The sequence below is a fragment of the Phyllostomus discolor genome, chromosome 5 (assembly GCF_004126475.2).
Source record: "Phyllostomus discolor isolate MPI-MPIP mPhyDis1 chromosome 5, mPhyDis1.pri.v3, whole genome shotgun sequence".
NCBI lineage: Eukaryota > Metazoa > Chordata > Mammalia > Chiroptera > Phyllostomidae > Phyllostomus > Phyllostomus discolor.
This window is the reverse complement of record NC_040907.2, coordinates 136,986,887-137,009,052: the sequence shown is the minus strand read 5'-3', so window position 1 is coordinate 137,009,052 and position 22,166 is coordinate 136,986,887. Positions and strand designations below refer to the sequence as shown.

Here is a 22,166-nt window from a genome sequence, read left to right as displayed (position 1 = left end):
ATAGTACATTACAACAGAAATACATGAGGCTTTGTCTTTCATTCTTTTTTACCCCTTGAACAGTTTTGAACATTTGAAATTGGGACTAAAACATTTAAAAATTAAACAACTAAAAACAAAATGTACTGAGTTTACAAAATATATAAGTAATTATTTTTAGATATTAGCAATTTTCCCAGTGTCTATGAATTATCTACTGTGATTATATTGTGTGCCTCATCATCCTACCTGACTCTGCCATTGTCTCAGTATAGCTGAGTTTACTGTTCTCACTCAGCTCCTGTACATAATTCATGAAGCAAAGGCTTTGCATTCTCCACATACTTTCATTTGTGACAGCTTGATATACACGACGACTTACCTTTATTTGCTAAAAGTACTGGGAATCTGCTTGCTTCTTCCTTCTTTAATTTACACGTAACCTCCATGTGGAATGCTGCTTCAGGGCAAAATAGAAAGTGAGCTCTTAGTCTTTACTTATGTCTCTACTACCACATTAAGTGTTGAGTTTTAAATCAATTAACTTCAGTAGAACACTTCTTCCTACCAGAACACTTCTTCCTACTAGAACACAATGCAAAATAGCAACAGTCTCTCAGTGTACTTGTCAGTAGAAATGGATATGTGCTGCTCTTTTAAGGTTATATGTTTTGTTCCAAACATCATTCTGTGTCATGACATGACTTCAAGGGAGAATTTTCTCCATATGCCATAAAGGGGAATTTCCTGTTTTAATCCTGAGCTGAAAATGTGCATTCATTCTCAAAAAATATGTAGCTTCCTAGAGAACTATGAAACACCACCGAGGCAGTATCTAATGATATACAGTTACTTTGTATTAAATATTAGAAATAAAAAACATGCAAGTTGTGCCCCAGTCCTTCCATACTTTGCTAATTATTTGGGAAGGCAAAGCAAAGACAGACGAAAAGGTGAAAAAAAAAACTAATGAAATTATAGTAGTTGCAGAATAACTTATGACAGCAATCAGTTTCTAGTTAACTTTGAAATGTGTATATTGATCTCAGGTTTTTATTAACAAAGTCCTGGCTGCTTTAGGAATAGGGAGGAGGGACATCAGAGGCAGCATGGAGATTGAGTGGTTAGAGAGAGCTACCCTCAAAGAGTTGTGTCTTAGCTTGATTTTTCCTCAAGAATGGACCCTGAAGCACAGACTTAGGTACAGGTAGTTTATTTGGGAGGCAATCCCAGAGAGCATACGTGAGAAAGTGGTTAGAATGAGAAAGGAGAGAAGCAAAAGCCAATACAGGTTTTCATTATCCAGCAAACCACCACAGGGCCAATCAATGCTTGATCAAAATGATGGTGCCTAATACCTAATGAAGATTCAGAGCTTTAATAGAAAGTGTGGGGATGGCTGAGGTGGTGGGAAATGTAGACCACTGTACTTAAACAACAATAAAATTCAAAAATAAATAAATGCCAAAAAAAAGAAAATCCTAGAAGGGGTTTTTACTTATGACTCACTTGAATTATTTCTAGTATTTTGTGGGTGTGTGTAGGTTGTGAAAACATGATTAGATAGTGCTCTGTTTTTTCCTCAATATTCACATTTGATCAACTAGGTAAAATAGTAAATGAGATTCATGTATCTCATGGAGAAATAGTGATGAGCCCTTGAAGTTACACACATAGTTTTGAAATTGGTTATACATATACTTATTAACTGAACCATCGGAACTATAGTTTCCTCATTTGCAAAATTAATATTATCACAAACTTTGTACTGTTGTTATTGTGTTAATTAAATGATATGATATATGTGACTCTCTTAACACAATCTGGCCCATGGTAAATATTTCTGTTTGATTTTACTACTTAAAGTAATCAAATGTGGCTTAGGCAAAGAAAAGAACTACAACAGTCGAAGACATAGTTTGCAGATAGACTTAGTCCATTAAATCCACATCTTAAAAATATTCTATTTGTTCCTAATTAATAGGAATCAGATGTTCATTTTGCCCAATTTGAATAAAAATTTTCCTAGCTAAGCATATACTTCCTTACGTACACAAACTTGGTGCATAATAGATTTCCAGGAGCTCCGCCAGAAATTGAATAGGGTCCTTTTTCATAGAATTTTTAAAAAATTAGTCCAACATCTAAAGTAGAAAAACACAATAGTGCTACTCTATCATTATTTCTAATTCAGTTTTATATAAAAACAATTTCCCTAATATTCTCTTTGATTACATGATGGTATAGTAACTTCAAAATATTAGCAATCATCTAAATCAGAAGGTAGCCAAATCTAACCTGCTCACTGTTTTGTTAACAAAATTTTATGAATCACAATCATATTTATTCATGTAAATGACCTTATAAGACATCTAGTACAATGAGTCTTGATTTGCCAATGAGAAAAAAATTCCAAACAGGTTAAAATATTAACTCAAAATTATGACCAAGTCAGTGACACAACACAAGTCTTAGAATCCAACTTTCTTATCTTTATACAATACATTCCAATCTGAAAACAAGTTTACACTTTTCGTTAATGGGGATAACATACATGATATACATTTCTCTAAAACAGTTGGAGTTAATTTATAAAAAGTACAGTTTGGTTGTTTTCCATGCAACTTTTTCAAATCTGAATAAAATAAAAAGTGAAAACATGCATTGAAAATATTGAATTATGTCCACTCTGTTTAGACAATCTCCCTCCAAAAACAAGGTGTACAAAATATACTCTATAGCAAATTTACACATCTGTATACCTTAAAGCAAAAATCAACAGAAAAGCAGTATTACTTTGTACAGTACTGTGGGAATGTGAAAAAATTCATATCATTTATTAATTTATGAGACATTTATTTTTATCTGTCAGATTCTTTTGGCTCCTAGAGCTTACTATAAAAATGAAATCTGAAATTATAAATAAGTGATAAGCAGGTCTGATCAATGAGGATCATCAAGGAGCCTAATGTAATTGTTTAATAAAATACCTATGTATGTATCTGTAGAAATTCAAGGCAGGTAGATGTCTCCACTGACAAAAGAAATTAATATGATATAAAATAATATGGAGCTTATTTTATTTTTAATTATGGAAAAATATGCATTTTATTTTTTTATTGTGGAAAATATATATAAACTAACATTTACCATTTTTACCATTTTAAGTATTCAATTAACTGCCAAATAGTATATTCACAATACTATGAAGAGAACACCACTATCCATTTTCAGAATTTTTTATCATTCCAGACACAAGTTCTATATCCATTAAACAGTAACTTCTTATTGTCCCTTCTCTGGTTATCTCTGTTATGATTAAGCTTTATGTCTGTATGAATTTGCTCATTCTACATACCTCTTATGAATGTGTCATATAATATTTATACTTTGAGTGTTGCAGGTTTGATTCCCAGTCAGGGCACATGCCTGGGCTGCAGGCCAAGGCCCCCAGCAACCGCACATTGATCTTTCTCTCTCTCTCTTTCTCCCTCCCTTCCTTCTCTAAAAATAAATAAAATCATTTAAAAAAATATTTGTACTTTGGCACCTGGTTTCTTTCATTTAGCACAAAGTTTTCAAGGTCTACCCATGTCATAGTGTTACAGAACATCGGGGCGGGGAAGCCACAGGGAGGCTGATATACTATTACCAAAAAGAACCACCAGGTTCATTATGTCCACTGCCTCATAGGAAAGACATCTCTCAATGTCCGTGATTCGTGAAAAGGAAAGGAAATGTTTATTTAATGCTATACAAAATTAAAGTAGTGAACTAATGTCTTCATCAAAATCCCAAAGTCTCTTAAAACACCCACAAATACACACAGTCCTTCTTAAAACACCCACAAATACACACAGTGCTTCTTTCCCCCTTTGCCCAGTCTGGGGTACTATATCTCAGGAAAAGAAATAGAAGCCCCTGGCTCATGCAGCCCCTGGTTCTTCCCAGTAATCTGTGCTCGGCTGGTAGGCCTCCCTCGGTTCCCAGCACTATCAGCTGTGTCACCCAGATCTCTGCTAAAGCTGAGTGGTGGTTCCCACTTCTAAAGCTGCGGGGGTCCCCACTCGGCCAAAGCCACGTGATTCTCCCTCCAATGGCTACCATGTCTGGGTTTAAATACCCACGCCAACCTTCCTCTGCAGCCCTATTTCTGACTCCTCTCACCATCGGCTACATTTGCCAGCACTCTCATACCCTTCCAGCTTTACTGGGCTGCGATCGTGAGTCTGGGCAGGCATGGCCCCGTGTCATGGAGCCAGTCTTCTCCAAGCTGTCACACAGGCGCTATAACTCAGGGGACTTGCCCCCCTGTTATGTCTTGGTGGGAAGTTATTTCCATTCCCCTGTCTCAGAGCAAGGCCACAGCTATTTAGCATATCTATGTAATCAGTTAAAGGTTATAGATGTGTTAAATGACCACACCAGAGGTTAGCTGCAAAGCTGTTGCTATACAAAACAGCTCTCAATGGTCCTGCTCCATTTGTCCCTTCCCCCAACCCACACCTGTGGGGGGTGGGGTGAGGACAGCCTAATATTTCCTGGACACCTTGAGTTCTGGGCCCCATTCCAAATCCCTATTTGGGATCCCCTCTCTTGGCTGCACCCTGTTACAATAGCATTTAACAGAATTTCATTCTTTTTAAAGCTGAATGGCATATTGTTTTATATATATAACATATTTTGGTTACCTATTTATAAGTCAGTGAACATTTGGGTGTTTCTACCTTTTGACTATTGTAAAGAATGCTGCTATGCATATTGATATACAAGTATCTGTTTGAGTTCCTGCTTTCAGTTCTTTTAGGTATACACCTAAAAGCTGAATTACTGGATCACGTGGTGATGTTATGTTTAATTTTCTGATGAGCCACCGTATTATTTTCCATAGAGACTGAACCATTTGAGAATGCAGACACTCTTACCAGCAACTCACCAGTGTCTCAATTTCTCTGGATTCTCACCAAAACTTGTTCTTTTTTATTTTATTTTTTTGTTGACAGTATACATCCTAATGGGTATAAAGTGGTACCTCATTGTAGTTTTGATTTAAATTTCCCCAATATATAGTAATATTGAGCATCTTTACATATGCTTCTTGGCCATTCATATATCCTCTGTAGAGAAATTCCATTTGTCTTTTGCCTATTTATGAATTAGGCTGTTTGATTTTTGTTGTTGAGTTGAAAGAGTTGCTTATATATTCTGGATATTAATTCCTAATTGTATTTTTTATTTGCAAATATGTTCTCCCATTCTGTAGACTGTCTTTTCACTTTGTTGATAATATCCTTTGAAGAGCAAAAGTTTTAACAAAATAAATAATATTTTTCTTTTGTTGCTTGTGCTTTTGGTGTCATATTCTGTTATGCATTTTGATACTTGTGTATACTCTACTACACAAACCTTTCTCTTTCTTTGAACTGAGTTGGGGCAATTACATTCTAAGAACAAAGAGATAGGCACTTGTTCCATTCTGTCTTAAACTCAGTGGTTTCTGGAGAAAGGCCTTCCCTGTACATCAATCCCTTAAAAGTATACTTGAAAGGACTATAAGAGAGTAGACAAGAGGTGTGCCCATTTCAAGTAGACAAGTAATTTCTTCTGAGACTTATTGCATAAAAGCATGGCTTATAAGAGAAAGGAATATCTACACTGTCAGCTGGTGTACCTTCACAACTCAATAAAAAAATAAATGTCTGGATTCTATTGCTACTTTGTACTCTCCATGTGGAGAGAGATAAATGATAAATGAATAATATGTAGAGTGATCATTCCACCAACATTACCACCATAAAATTATGCATTAAAGTTTGCTGGCTAGTGGCTAAAATTGATACAACTTTTATTTTTTCTTATTTGGTCTTATCATCTGGACACCAGAAAGGTATAATATTGGCCAAAATTTAACAGCAAAAAAAAAGAATATCTTTTGTCCATTAATGAGAGGAAAAAATCTATAGTATTTGTTTATATTTCTTTTGTTTTCATAAATGTATTTATTGTTAGATTAAAAAAAATGAGCATACTCGCCCTGGTTGGTGTGGCTCAGTGGATTGAATGCCAGCCTGCAAACCAAAGTGTCACTGGTATGATTCCCAGTCAGGACACATGCGTGGTTTGCTGGCCAGATCCCAGTGGGGGCTGCATGAGAGGCAAGCACACACTGATGTTTCTCTCCCTCTACTTCTCCCTTACTTCTCCTCTCTAAAAAATAAATAAATAAAATCTTTAAAAAATAAAAAATAGTAATGAACATGCTGACAGAAATGGTTATGAACCACACACACAAATGAATGCCAACCTATTAATGCAAGATGAGAAGTGTCAGCTACAAAATGATGTAGATTATTATTCTTTCCCTGTTGTAGAGTTTCAATGGAAAGTCAAATAATCAGAAATAGGGTTTATAAAATCAGAGACAGACAAATTTATTACTTGACCTTAATGGCCCATGTCAGCAAACTGTGGTGGCCTTTTCATCTGTTCCATTCTGTGGATGCACCTACAAGACCCAGAAAATCTTTGTGTAGAAAAGATTGTGGAATCTCTGTCACAGGTAGCACAGCCTATCATAGGAAGGAAGATGAAATGCTCTGTTCTGGTTCTGTATCCCTTACCCAAGAGCGCCAGCACCAATCCTTTGGCCTCCTCTAGGTCTGTGAAAATGTTTCCACAAATATGAAACTGGAACGAAAGTTTTATTCACAGCTTGCCTCTCACATTTTATCAAAACCATCAATATCATATTGTGCAAAGAAGGTTTAAAGAGGCTCTTCAAAAACTTCTGTAAGAGATTGCCAAAGATACCATCCCTATGGATGAACCAACTATGACTAGTTAGTTTACTAGGCATCATCCTTGTAAATATGTATTCTAGAGAAACCTTAGCACCTTCCGAAGTAAACAGAAACCTGTTGAATTCCAACAGACCCCAAGCTTAGTCTTTCACTATCTATTTTAAAAAATTATTACTGTATATTGGATAAAGGCTTTATAGAATAAACCCCTACTATAGGACACATTATATTTTACCTTAAGAGATCATTTAAAATGTGATTCTGAGATAGAATTTTAATTTAAAAATTAATATGCAAAGAATATTTCCTGGAAGAAAAAATATACCCTGGGATAGTTGAAATCACAAAAACCTAACCAAATGCTTTAACTACCATTTAACAAATGGAGCACATGTGTATCTTATCTGTATTTTATAAAGTGAACTTGCACATGATTCAAAACACATTATAAAAATGTTTAGTGGGCTGGAATGGGAGTAAAAGGGAGAAAACTGTACTTGAACAATGATTAAAAGAAAAAAAGAAAAGTTTAGAATCCTGTTATAAAAAATGTTTAAATAAAAGGTAGAATAGGGGAAATAGTGTATTAAACAAAAATGTTTTATTGTCTAAATGACTCTAGGAAAGGCTGCATAACATGTTAAGTATGTGTTATATGCTCCATACCGTTTCAACACCGATGAATACTATTTCTGTAAACCTTCCCTCCTTTCTGAGCTCGGGGGTGGATGGGCAGCACGGAGTCCTCCTGGATCGTGGCGATGGACAATCACAGAGCAGAAAGTGGCGGACTTAGCTGGCCATAGGTAACTTTCTCACAAGAAACTGAACTTTTTCACTATAAAATATAAACCTGAGGGATGAGGCGTGCGGTGATTGGTTGTGGGGTTTCATCTGGTGAGCTGCCATTGGCAGCGCGTGCTCAGGTGAGGCCCTTCTCCAAGTGCTGGTAACTTACCCAAAGTTTACCTACGTGCAGCGGCAGCCGCTGGAAACTGCGGGTCAGTGCTTGGAGTAATGAATACTTCCAATGCTAACCTCTTCAGTGCTTAATGAATGTTATAAATATTATTGAGAATCAAAATTATCTGTAGGCTGTCTGCCCATTTCAATTGAATTTTTAAAATTTTACTTATTTTTTATACTTTATGAGCAGAGGGATCTGCAAGGCAAGTGACTTACCAAACATTCTTGTCTCTGATAATTTAAATATCAAAGTAGTAAATGCAGTCAACGGGGCTGATGATTTTGCAATAGGGAGACTAGTTCACCATCACATTGATAGATTATTTTGTCCCTATTATGCCCCAGGTCTCATTTTTTAATCTTTATTTTGTAAGCTCACTCTTAAATATTTTAAAGGAAGAAAATGGTATTTGACAAGCTCTATAGGTCTAGTCAAGCAAAATTATTTTTTCTAGAATGAGAACATGGAAAGTAAACTTTTATAATAAACATTAAGTTTCTCTTCAGATTGTGATTTCATATACTATATCCTTAGGATTAATGCAATCTTTACTTAAAGCTAGTTATTGGTCTCAGAAGAAACATTCATGCAGCATCACTCAGCCCATTTATTCATGTTACAAGAGATGTAGAAAAGAAACTCTCCTTTAGGATTTGGCTTTGGAGAGAAAAGAAATCAATTTTTTCACAACGGTAATTTCTTAGATTTTTCTCCTTGGGTTACCATGGTTTTTAAATAGAAACAGAAGCAGACACTTATTCTATCAGTAGTGTGACGATAAAAAGTGGTTTATTGTATTTGGTTTGACACCTATGTTTAAGAGACAAAAACACTCCACTAATCTGAGATGGCACAGTTATATTTCTTTTCCAAAATAACTTTGATCTTGCTGTTATCTTTATTCCTCTTGCCCACCATAGAATAAAGATGCAAGTAAAGGACAAAGAGTATAAAGGGACCACAAACCGAGCCTGAGAAAGGAAGCTGATTTACTGTTCTGGTGAAAATATCATCTATTCTTCCATTTTCCTGTGTTCCCTCTAAGAGAATTTCAAGCTCAATAGGCCAGCATGAACTGTTGTTCTCTCGGGATAATATAGTATTATCTGTATGTGTCTAACAGATAATCAGAAATAGAAAAATGCTTCTGATATAACCACTACAAACACAAAGATGCAGCGGACTGAAAGAAAATGACAGGCAAGACGAAGAGTTCGAGGTGGGAGTTTCAATTGAAATAGTTGCTGTACCTGCGTAAAGCATTAGAATTCAAATGTCAGTATTATTCGATCTCGTGACCAAATGTCAGTGTTATTTGACCTCATGGGGTTCAACTACCTAAATTATTAGCTCTGATTGCATATTTTACTAAAGTTTTCTAGCAAGTATACACCAATTTATTACACATTTTGCTCTTAACCAGTGCTGTAACTTAGTAAATTTTATTTATTATATTTTTTAACTTACAGAATAGCATTTAAAGAATTTCAAATGTATGGAGCAGCCAGAGAAAAGAACTATTTGGTGATTATTTTAATGTCTTAACTCTGAAACACTCCAAATTTCTTTTTTATATCTCCACATTTCTCGGTCATCATCATTTTGTCAATGGGTAATTATGATGGCTTCTAAAAATATAGTTAACATTTTCTAGTTTTCCTTCACACCTACCCAATGTCTCCAAGAAAGCAGAATGAACTGTAAAATATACAACAGTAATCATGGCATGCATTTGCATAAATCATGTCAATAGCTTCCAGCAATAACTTAAGTAGCACCTTTCTCTGATGATCCTATGTAGAGTTGGTTCCTCCCTGTTTATATCCAGGGTGGAACTCTATTTATAGTACTTACCATAATTTATAATCATTTGTATGATTAATTGCATGTATATATATTTTACAGCTAAATACATATTTATATATTTCATAAACAACACAGGCATACCTCATTGTATTGCTCTTTGCTTTATTGCCCTTCACAGATACTGAGTTTTCTACAAATTGAAAGTTGTGGCAACCCTACTTCAAGCAAGTCTATTGGCACTATTTTTCCAAAAACATTTGCTCACTTTGTATCTCTGTGTCACATTTTGATAATTCTCACAATATTTCAAACATTTTAATTGCATTATACTTTTATTGTGATCTATGATCAGTGATCTTTGATGATACTATTGTAATTGTTTCAGGATGCCATGAACCATGCCCCTGTAAATACAGAGCCACTTAACCAATTGTTCCCTTTCTCTATCCCTCTCCTTGGGCCTCCCTATTCACTGAGCTACAACAGTACTGAAATTAGACCAATTAATAAGCTACAATGGCCTCTAAGTGTTCAAGTGAAAGGAAAAGTCACATGTTCCTCACTCTAAGTCAAAAGCCAGAAATGATTAAGTTTGGCAATCAAGTCAGGTTGTGAAAGCCAGGACAGGCCAAAAATAAAGGCATGTGTGCCAAACATTTACACAAATTGTGAAGGCAAAGGCAAAGTTCTTAAAGGAAATTAAAATTGCTAATCCAGTGAATACATGAAAGCTAAGAAAGCAAAACAACTTCACTGCTGGTATGAAGAAAGTTTTAGTAGTTTGGCTAGAAGGCCAAACCAGAAACAACATTCTCTTAAGCCACAGGTGGCAAACACCAGGCCCGCAGGCTGAATCCAGCCCTCCACCTTGTTTTATCTGCCCCATCACCGGCAGCAGCACCAAGCTTCTTGCCCCTAGTTAAGGAGTAGTTACATTTATACAGTCCTAAAATTATATTAAGCCCTTTGAAGGCAACCACCAGGCTGATGTGGCCCATAGTGAAAATGAGTTTGACACCCCTGCTTACATCAAAGAGTAAACTTGATTTACTCTTTGCCATTTAAAAAATACATTTTGTAATTTTGTCATTTTGTTATTTAAAAGATACATTTTTATGTCTACAGCTGCCATAAGTAGTGATTCCTTTGATCATTCTGCACAAAGTGAACTGAAAAGCTCCTGGTGACGGTGCTGCCAAGATTGTTGAAGTGACAACAAAGGATTTAGACCACCACAAAACTTAGTTGATCCAGCAGTGGCAGGGTTTAAGGTGATGAACTTTAATGTTGTTAACTCCCAGAAGTTCTACTGGGAGTTAAATGCTATCAAACAGCATCACATACTCTAGAAAAACCATTCATGAAAAGAAGAATCAATTGATGCATCAAATTTCATTGTTCCTTTAATTTAGAAAATGGCCACAGCTACCCAACCTTCAGCAACCACTGATCAGTTAGGAGCTCAGCAGCCATCAATGTGATATACATGCATGAATATCACACATATACATGCATGTGTATTATACATATACACATATATACATATATATACATGGTCTTGATAAAATACTGGGAAAATGAAGAATAAGGCAATTTACATAAGTCAAGAAGCAATAAATAGAAAGCAGTGAATGACAGAGCATGTTAATTCAGGTTGCATGGAAAACCAGAAAAGGTATTTTATTTTTTTAACAAAAGGGAAAAGGATTTTATTAGTATCCCAGTTGGTTGTTTTCCTTTTCTTGAATTATCATTAAAAATGTGAGGGAATTAAAAATTTTTTGGAAAATTTTGATGTTCAAATAAAATTGGATATAAAGGAAAGAATAAATAAATGGGACTACATCAAATTAAAAAGCTTCTTCTGCATGGCTGAAGAAAGCATCAAAATAAAAAGGGAACCAACCATATGGGAAAACAGATTTTCCAGTGATGATCTCTCAGACAAGAGTTTGATCTCCAAAATATACAAAGAATTCACATGACTCCACACCAGGAAGACAAACAACCCAATTAAAAAATGGACAAAGCACCTCAACAGACAGTTCTCTAAAGAGGACATACAGAGGGACCAGAGACATATGAAAGGATGCTTAGCATCAATTGCCATCAGAGAGATGCAAATTAAACCCACAATGAGATACCACTTCACACTGGTCAGAAAAGCCATCATTAACAAGTCAACAAATGACAAGTGGAGAAATACAAACTTCCCAAAGTTGTGGGGAAATGAGAACTGTAGTGCACTGTTGGTGGGAATGCAGACTGGTGCAGCCACTATGGAAAACAGTATGGAATTTCCTCAGAAAACCAAAAGTGAAACTGCCTTTCGATCCAATGATCCCACTACTGGGATTATACCCTAAGAATCCTGACACACCAATCCAAAAGAAACTATGTGCCCCAATGTTCATAGCAGCATTATTTACAATAACTAAGAGCTGGAAATAGCCTGAGTGCCTGCCAGTAAATAAATGGATCGAAAAACTATGCTACATTTACACAATGGAATACTACACAGCAGAAAGAAAGAAGGAACTCCTACCCTTCATGAAAGCATGGATGGAACTGGAGAGCATTACACTAAGTGAAATGAGCCAGGTGGTGAAAGACAAATACCCTATGATCTCACCTGTAAGTGGAATCTAATGAACAAGACAAACAAGTGAGCAAAATAAAACCAAAACATGGAAATAAGGAACAAACTGACTGTGACCAGCGAGGTGAAGGGAGAGAGGTAACAAGGAAAGAAGGGAAAGGGTCATCAAGGAACATGTGTAAAGGACCCAGGGCAATGGACAACAGGATGGGGACTGATTGACAGAGGGGGCAGGGTGGGCGGGGCAGGGTAGAGCAATGAGTGAAATATTGGTAAAACTATAAATGAACAATAAAAAAATAAACTAAAATGAAATTGGAAATCAGATCCATAAAAGAATAAAGTAAAGGTCAGGTGGGAAGACATTTAAAATAAAAAAAACGGAAAGTCAAGAAACACGTTTTCTTGCTGTTTAACAATGTAAAGTTTCATATAACTAAATGTGCAAGTTTGTGTTTACAAAGGCTTTTGCAGCCCCCACCAGCATCCTTGTTAATAGATACATAGGCATATGAGAATATGTAAAATATCACAAATATATTTAGGAACGGCCCTAGATGTAGATAGACTGAGTTTAGCACAAGAAATAAGTTGAAGAAACTCCAGACAATTCCCATGTCTACTAAGGGGAAGAAAATAAGGGGTAGTTATAATTGATGACTGTCTCTTTTCCAGACTACTATAATAGCCTTTTATCTGGTCTTTGTCACACTAATTTTTCTAAAATATAAATTAAATTGTATTACTTCCCTGCTTAAAAGATTTACTAGTTTTTCCTGCCCTTGGGGATAAAACTTCATGACCTACAAATCCTTGCATAATAAGGCTCTTGTTTACATCTCCCTTTTTGCCTCATCCCTTTCTTCTTTTTGTTCAATATATTTCATCCACATCATCCTTCCTACCTTGAGTTTGTATAATGTGTCAGCCTAACTTAACCAAAAGAGGGAACATACAGTTCCCTCTGCTTGGAGTGTTCTTTCAACCACTCTTGACACACTAATTCTATCATCCTCCAGATCTCAGCTTAATTTTCATCTTCTAATGCTTTTCTTAACACACCTTCTATTTAACTGGATCAGCTACAATTATCTAATATTACCTGTGGTGGACTCCGGCCAGCAGAATTCCACCTTGTTGTGGCTGAATGAGAAAATAAATGCACAGGTGACAGCAATCCTGTGGAGAAAAAGGGAATGGCACCGCCACTCTCTCAAGGGGAGAGAGAGCCTATGAGTGCCTTTGCCAATGTCTCAAAAAGGAGAGCGCCCCAACCCTTGCCTAGACAGGCTTTTATTGTTTTTCTTGGGGCTTACATCAGAGAAAGATTTATTATCTATTACATAGAATGTTGTTGTCTACATTTTAGGTACAATCAAGGAAATGAAAATAACATGCAGAGGGGAATGGCAGCGAGCTGATTAGCTCTGTCCTTGGGTGAATTCACACATGCTTTGGACATTACCTTGAAGATAGATAATACACATTTGTTGTTTTAGACCAGGGTGATTGAGTTTTAGCAAGAGCAAGCCATAACAATCAGTATGCATTTTCTAGGCCTGATTCCCACAGGAAAACTAGTTTGAAGGTCTGACTCCTGCCCACCACTTCGCTTCTGTAGGTTTTCCATACAGAGCTGAGTCACATTTGCCAGACTGAAACAAACTGGTCCCCTACAATTACTCACCTCAATTATATGTTTAAAATAATAACTGTTCTGTGGCTCATTATTTTTTCAGTCACCAACTTTGGTTGGACTGAACTAGGCAGTTCTCTTGGTCTTTTTTTTTTTGTCCTTATCTGAGGACAGTTTTTCATTGTTTTTAGAGAGAGAAGGAGAGGGAACGAGGGAGGAAGATATCAATGTGAGAGCAAACATCGATTATTTTCCTCTCATATACACCCTGACCTCCAGGGACTGGACCCCTAACTGAGGCATGTGTCCTGACCAGAAATCAAGCCCACAACCTATTTGTCACAGAATGATGCTCCAACCAACTGAGCCACACTGGCCAGGGCAGTTCCCTTGGTCTTGATTGGAACTATCTTTCTTTCTTGCTTGCTTGCTTGCTTGCTTTAAGTTTTACTGTTGTTCAAGTACAGTTGTCTCCCTTTTCCTCCCACCTCTCTCCCCAACCCCAGCCCTCCCCACCTCCCTCCCTTGATTCTACCCCCCTTGGTTTTGTCCATGTGTCCTTTATAGTTGTTCCTGAAAACCCTTCACCCTTTTCCCCCATTATCCCCTCCCATCTCCCCTCTGGTTACTGTCCATTTGTTCTTAATTTCAATGTCTCTGGTTATATTCTGCTCGTTTGTTTGTTTTGTTGATTAGGTTCCACTTATAGGTGAGATCAAATGGTATTTGTCTTTCACCTCCTAGCTTGTTTCACTTAGCATAATGCTCTCCAGTTCCATCCATGCTGTCACAAAAGGCAGAAATAAACCCGTCTCTAAGGTCAGTTAATATTTGACAAAGGGGGCAGCAGCATAAAATAGAGTAAAAATAGCCTCCTCAACAAATGGTGTTTGGAGATCTGGACAGCTGCATGCAAAAGAAAAAAAAATGAAATTTGATCACCAATTTATACCATACACAAAAATAAACTCAGGGTGGATAAAAGATTTAAATATAAGTTGTGACACCATAAAAGTCCTTCAGGAGAACATAGGCAGCAAAGTCTCAGATATCTCATGCAGCAGTATTGTCACTGATATGTCCCCTAGAGCAAAGGACATAAAGGAAAGAATAAACAAATGGGATCTCATCAAAATAAAAAGCTCCTGCACCACTAAAGAAAACAGCATTAAAATGAAAAGAGAACCAACTGTTTGGGAAACATATTTGCCAGTGATACCTCCAATAAGGGTTTGATCTCCAAAATATTTAAAGAACTCACGTGACTCCACTCCAGGAAGACAAAAAATCCAATTAAAAAATGGGCAAAGGACTTGAACAGACACTTCTCCAAGCAGGACATACAAAGGGTCCAGAGACAAATGAAAAGATACTCAGCATCACTAGCCATCAGATAGATACAAATTAAAACCACAATGAGATACCACTTCACACCTGTCAAAATAGCCATCATAAACAAAGCAACAAACAAGTGTTGGAGAGGTTGTGGCCAAAAAGGGAACCCTAGTACACTGTTGGTAGGATTGCAGACTGGTGCAGCCACTGTGGAAAACAGTATGGAATTTCCTCAGAAAACGAAAAATGGAACTGTCTTTTGACCTGGCAATTCCACAGATAGGATTATATCCTAAGAATGCTGAAACACTAATCCAAAAGAACCCATGCACCCCAATTTTCATAGCAGCACAATTTATAGTAGCCAAGTGCTGGAAGCAACCTAAATGACATCAGTAAATGAATGGATCAAAACATATGGTACATTTACACGATAGAATACCATGCAGCGGAAAGAAAGAAGGAGAGCTCCTACCCTTTGACTGGAGTTTTCATTCAGCCCATTCAACTGTATATCATTAGGAGCTAGGAAGACTGGCCTCAGATCTGTGTGATTTCTCACATTTTAGCAGAGTAGGCCAACTGTTCGCCTGGTGAAAAGGCAAAGTTCTGTGTGTGTGTGTGTGTGTGTGTGAGAGAGAGAGAGAGGGAGAGAGAGAGAGAGAGAGAGACACTCTATGCTACTTGAGGCCCTCTCTCAAAGGAGGCACACTGAGGCACACTGTCTACCACAGTCCATTGGCCGGATCAAGCCATAGTGCAGCCCAGAATCAAGGGGAAGTAAAATAGAGTCCAGCTCTTGATGAGAGAAATGACAGTGTCACATTATAAAGGGTGTTGAAACAGAAAGGATAAAGAACTGTAGATATTTTTGCAGTTTTGCGGATATGAGACAGCATCCTGTTTATTCCCTTTATACCATATATCAAATGTTTCACCAGCTTGATGTGTGCTGAGTTATTATTTGTTAATCTCTCTAGACTCTAAACCCTGTGACAGAAGAGACTGTTTCTTCTTTCTTAACATAGTATAGCCATGGGCTGCCATAATCCCTGGCATATACCAGGCACTTAGGAAGTATTTAAAAACTGTGTGGGAATTATTTCTCTTACGGTTTTATAAATATACAGGATCTTGTTAAGACTCACATGTCTGTCATCTACTCATAATCCCAGTAACTAGTAATAGCTTTAATGATTGTAACAGCAATGGAAGAAAGTTTTATCACAAAACCTGGACCAAAATCTTGCATAGCTGGAATGCATTTCTTATTAACAGAATAGAAAAATTTACACTTGCTCTGCATTCAGCCTGTCAGTTACTATACTATATTTATACTATACTTATACTATACTATACTATACTTATACTATACTATATTTATACTTACACTATACTAATTTATTTATACTATAGATTTGTTCATGCTGTAATCTGTCTGCAAAGCTAATTAAAAAACATTGAAAAATAATGTAACCTAAGAAATATCATGAGATCTTTGACTTGGCCATCAGTGTTTAGGTATCTGTCAGGAATCTATGAAAAGCCAGCACATACAAGGTAGAAAAGAATTATATAAAAAATTAATGCTAAGCTCGGGCCAGTGTGGCTCACAAATGGCTGTAGTGTCATCCCATACCCAATAGATTGCAGGCTTGATTCCTGATCAGCATGCATACCTAGATTGTGGGTTCAATTCCCTGTTGGGGCATGTCAAAGAAGCAACAGATCCATGTTTCTCACATCCATGTTTCTCTCTCTCCCTTTCTATCTCCCTTCCTCTCTCTAAAAGCAATGCAAAAATGTCCTTGGGTGAGGATAGGAAAAAAAGAATTAATGTTAGTATGTGATGACCAAGTACTCAATAAAGTACAAGCTTGTGATGTAATATAGATCTTATTCATATGGAATTTGCCTAAATGTAACTCCAGAACCTCAGTCCTCTTTTCAAATACTGAAACGCTCAAAATAGGTAATTTAAAAAGTTATTCAAGGATACTATATGCAGTTGAGATTTCACAAATTGCATTTTAAGATAAACCATGGCATCAAAAAATACTGAGAATTAAGTGCTAAAACAGTTTCTTTGTAGTATTTATTCATTGAATCACACAAAATTTAACTGTAATATTGGCAATGAAAATATATAGCTTAAACATTAAAAATATTTGTTTCAACTAATAATAGGAAAATGCAATAAGGTAAATGGAACTTGTTCTTATAAAAATGGAATGCTTGTAATGGTACTACTAATGTTGTATTTGTGAATCACTGTGTGTTTTCAAAACTTTTTATACAATAAAACCTCTTTGGCCAATAAAATTCAGAATGAAAGAGGCTAAAAACCTTGCACAGAGTCTGCAAAGATTAGCTACAGATAAATTCAATGCTCCTAAATTGTGGTCCAATATCCTATGCTGCTTTCTGACCTAATGATAAGCATATAAATACATTTACAAATAAATACGGAAAGTCCACAGGAGAGATTAGCATGAATCTTAATAAATTATATGACCCCTTTATATAGTCAATATTTATTAAGAGTGCATAAGCCAAACTATAATTAAAAAGTTAAAATTATTTTCAGTTAAATTTCCATTTTATAATCATGTAGATATAGTCAGTTCATTGTCTCAGTTTACTCAATCTCCCCTGTCTTGGCTAGACGCCCCTTTCTTCAGTGTCTTTATGCTGAAATCATGTTTGCATACAAAGAAAAACCAAGGTTGCTAAAACAAAGTTAAAAATAGCCTATTTCTTATGCTTTCTATAATTCCATTTTCAAAATAAACATGTAAATATTTATAAGAAAAATATTTTAATAGTTACAATTAAAACAGCTTTCTCAGAGTATTTAATACTTTTGAATCATGAAACTTTTGCCACCATTTGCTTCGATGTCTGGAAAGGAGGTGAGCTTTCCTCCTCCCTGCTGTGTCCAGGCCAGCCTCGTCTACTGGCATAGACCTACCTGTGCCCCACAAAACTTCACGTGTGGAAGCCATCACACCCACTGCCTTAGAATGTGACTGTATTTGGAGATAGGGTCGTTAAAGAGGTAACTAAGGTAAGATTAGAACATATTATTGGGCTATAATTCATTCTGAATGGCATCCTTATAAGAAGAAGAAATTTGGATAAATGAGACACCAGGAATGTGCGTGCATAGAGAAAAAGCCATATGGGGACACAGGAAAAAGGTAACCAACTGTAAGCCAAGGAGAGAGTCCTCAGGGGAAATAAAAACTGATGACACCCTGATCTTGAACTTCCAGCCTCCAGGACTGTGAGAAAATAAATTTCTGTGTTTAAGCTACACAGGCCATAGTATTTTGTTAGGGCAGCCCTAGCAAATGGATACATCTACTTACGAACAAAAAAAAAACTCTGAAAATAGGCAGGAGGCAACTGATTGCCATGACCGAAACAGCAGTCATAATCTGGCTGTGCATCTCGGATCTAACAAAGCTTGTAAAGTTGCTGACACACACTTTTCCCCTGGACTTTCTTCTCTGAAACGACTAATCAAAGTCTCACCTTGGCCCTGTTTACTCCAAATCTCCTTTCTAACTGTCTCTTGACAGATGATAACAAAAGCAGAGATTGGACGTGGGTGCACCCTCTGTATTACTTAACTGCATGTATATCTCTATAAGTTTTTTAGCTGTCTTCTTGCACGCTGTCTGGACTCACTGTGCCAAGATGACTTTCCATTCACAGTTTTTTCTAGCATATACTGTTTGGCAACTGTCCAAGACTTTGGTCGTACTCATTAGATTTGATCACCAGCATATCAAAGGGATCATTAAAAGTGTAGAGAACTATGCAGTAGCCTGTGCATCCCCCAATGCACAATTGTGTTATAGGGAACTGGCAGATATTCAGGTGGAAACTGATATTTTTGCCTACAGATAATTTATAATAAAAGGCTCAAGCTTCAAATCACTATAGCACATGCTGTTACAGAATTTTAGTAACCGAAGGGGTAGTAAATCATGTCAAAACTATGGCTTGGATATCAGGATAAAAGAGGGATTGGTAAGCATTTCATGCTGCTCTTAGATCTAAACAATTCTAAGCCAAAGCAGTGAAGAGGACAATGGGCAGATACTTCCTTTTTTTTTAACCTGAGATGTTTCTTTTTCATACTGGAGTAGGTAGAGAGATGATGACATTGGAGATATTTTTTATTCTTTGATCTATATTTTAAGAGGGCACATGGCATTTCAAGAGAAATGCAGTGTATTTCATATTGTCAAGACATCTACTTGCCATTATATACTCTAGCAAAAAGAAATACAGGCAACTGGTGTTTGAAAAGCACACTTTGAGCCTATCTTACAAACACTGCAAGCACATTTGAGTCACTGCTGTTCAGCCAATTCTTATAAAATGCTAACTTTGTACATAAAAGAACATTTTTCCCCTGAAACAGTGACAAGATTTCTGATCTAGATATAAACTAAACAAGCATTAAAAGTGCTGGGGCTCCCCCTAATGATCAGCAAACTGAAACAAAATCACTTTTTGCTTTTACAAAATGTATTGCTTCACACATTTGGCAAATGATGTTATATATGCTAATCCACTTATGTCTCTCCTTTGCCGATGGCCTGGGTTCTGAGTGTTCCACGGGAATGTTAATTGCAATATGTCTAAAACAGAACTCCTCCTGTGGTCATTTCTCCAAACCTGCTTCTCTGCCTACATTTCCTTCTCCTGGTAGAATCTACTCGATTCTACTACAGTTTTAAATCTATAGGCAGCAACCTTAAGCCTTCTTATTAGTGTCTATATCATCTTAATTGTCCACTCAACATAAATTTCTATGCTTCTGTCCTAATTAAGAGTCATCAGCATAATGGATCTTGATAATCACAAAGTCCTCTTTGCTGCTTTTTCACCTGCTTTGCTCCATCATTCTCCACTTCAACTTGGCCAATTATGATTTGATCTAAACTATGTTCCTGATCACCACGGAAGAAAACAGAGACTAGATCACCAAGAGCTACATTTATTAGAATGATGGGAAATTATCTTCACTGGCTCCTCATTTTTTCCAAAACTGCTCCCAAGTGTTCTTGCTGCTATAAAGTTGCTGTCATCATGGGTTTCACAGACATTTGTCTAATAATAGCAAATAAATGATTAAAACCTACTGGTTCAGAGGGAAATAAGACTATACATGCTTTTAGGTCATAATGAATAGAGTTCCCACCCCCCCCAATTAGTTTATTCCATGGTATTGTTCCAATGCTGGGCATGAATTCCCCTCCTTTGGAGATAATTTCTATACCTTGTAATCTTTGAAAGCAGGCTGAGTTTTACACTTCAGTATGACACATAGAGAATACATGTTCCCTCTGCCACACTAACCCTGAACAAATCAAAGGCCCTAATAACCACGTTTTACTACCCTAGACTCATTTATCTGATATCATATAAATATTTGCATAAAATAATCCAGTTTTTTCAACCACACAGATACCATGAACAGACACTGGCAACACATTTGTATGATTTATGAAGCATCATATACCCTCAGTGTCCGGATGACACAGTCATAATCTCTTGTTTTAGTTTTGTGGATATTTGGCTTGTATTTCAAGTGATAAGTCCTTAGGTTTTATTTAGATGCAACTCTGTGGTCTTATTTAGACACAACTATTAAATATGCCTTAATATCAAGCAATGAGAAAAAAAGCACATTTACCTAAAGGAAATGTTCTTAAATTTAAACTTATTTTGGCATTATTGTTTTAGTGATAGTGTGCTGAATATTTAACCCCTTAAACATACAGAGAGAGAGAGAGAGGAGAGAGATGTACATCACTAATAGCTTTTATGCTTTTAATGACAATGTTTTTGCTTACATATTTACATTGCATTTACTTATTTATTTTTAGAGAGAGAAGAAGAAAGGGAGAGAACCATCATTGTGAAAGAGAAACATCAATCTGTTGCACCTCCAACTGAGGACCTGGCCTGCATCCCAAGCATGTGCCCTGGCAGGGAATCCAGGCTGCGAGTTTTAGGTTTGTGGTCCAGTGCTTAATCCACTGAGCCACACTGGCCAGGATTAATAACAATGATTTTTTTTCTTGAAAATAATGTGAGAAATGGTGTTGGAAAAATCCTCTGTACCCCTAAAAATAGGCAAGCTATCAGAAATATAAAGCCATAAATAAAAGGAGTCTCTTGAGAAGTAATAAAAGTTTAAACAAGGGAAAGTTTTATGTAACAGAAAGTATTATGTTAATATTTAGAAAGATTATCTATCTCCTGTATCCTAAAGATAATTCTGGCTTTGGTCGTAGTTTTCTTCTCTTTTGCATGGACATTTCTTCAAAGCTGTTGTGCTTGGGCCTGAAAAAGAAAATGCGGTACAGGACTATTTAGAGAGGGGTGATAACCAAAGCAGGCGGTTAGGTTGACTAAGGAAAGGCTTTTGTAAAGTCTGTAGAAGACAGGCTCTGTAATACAGATTTTATGCAACTGTATTTTAAAGAAACGAATGATTTGAGGTTTGATTAGTCAAAATAAATTTTTTCTGTTTTGTGTATTTCTTCTACCACTGTTACTCACCTCCATTTCTCACCCTCTCCTCTCTTTGCTCACCTCTATCTTTTTGTACCTCCTCTCTTCCCCCCTCTTTTTTCCTTTTCTCTTCCTCTTCTTCCTCCTCTTCTCTTCCTTCTTCTTCTCACTATTCCTCTCCCATCCTCTCCTGATTTTCCTTTGTTTTTTTCCTATGTGTCACAACTTTTTATGAAAATTACTAATAATTTTACCTCCATTTATTTGTATAAAATGTTGATTTATGGATTTTTCTCATACAACGTAATACTGCTTATAACCACATAAACTAAGTATACTTGTAAAGGTACTTTTCCTCCCACTAGGTAATAAAAACAAAGTAAAAAATAGTTTAAATTATAACAGTCTGTTTAAAAACAAAGGCATATGAAGAGAAGGTGCTGCTAGCTGTTTATTCTTTCATCCAGTAGCCCTCATGCAATGTAAGATAGCAAAAGAAATTAGGAA

General features: G+C 36.4%; 1 long non-coding RNA gene across 2 annotated transcripts in view; it reads right to left on the bottom strand.

Annotated features, from left to right (window-relative positions):
• LOC118500841 overlaps positions 1-22,166 on the bottom strand; it is a 327,925-nt gene that overhangs the window by 84,747 nt on the left and 221,012 nt on the right. Inside the window, exon 5 of one of the 2 annotated variants that reach the window (XR_004903427.1) lies at positions 362-439. This is a non-coding gene — a long non-coding RNA (uncharacterized LOC118500841). The remainder of the gene's footprint in view (positions 1-361; positions 440-22,166) is intronic. The other variant, XR_004903426.1, reaches the window with a different exon arrangement.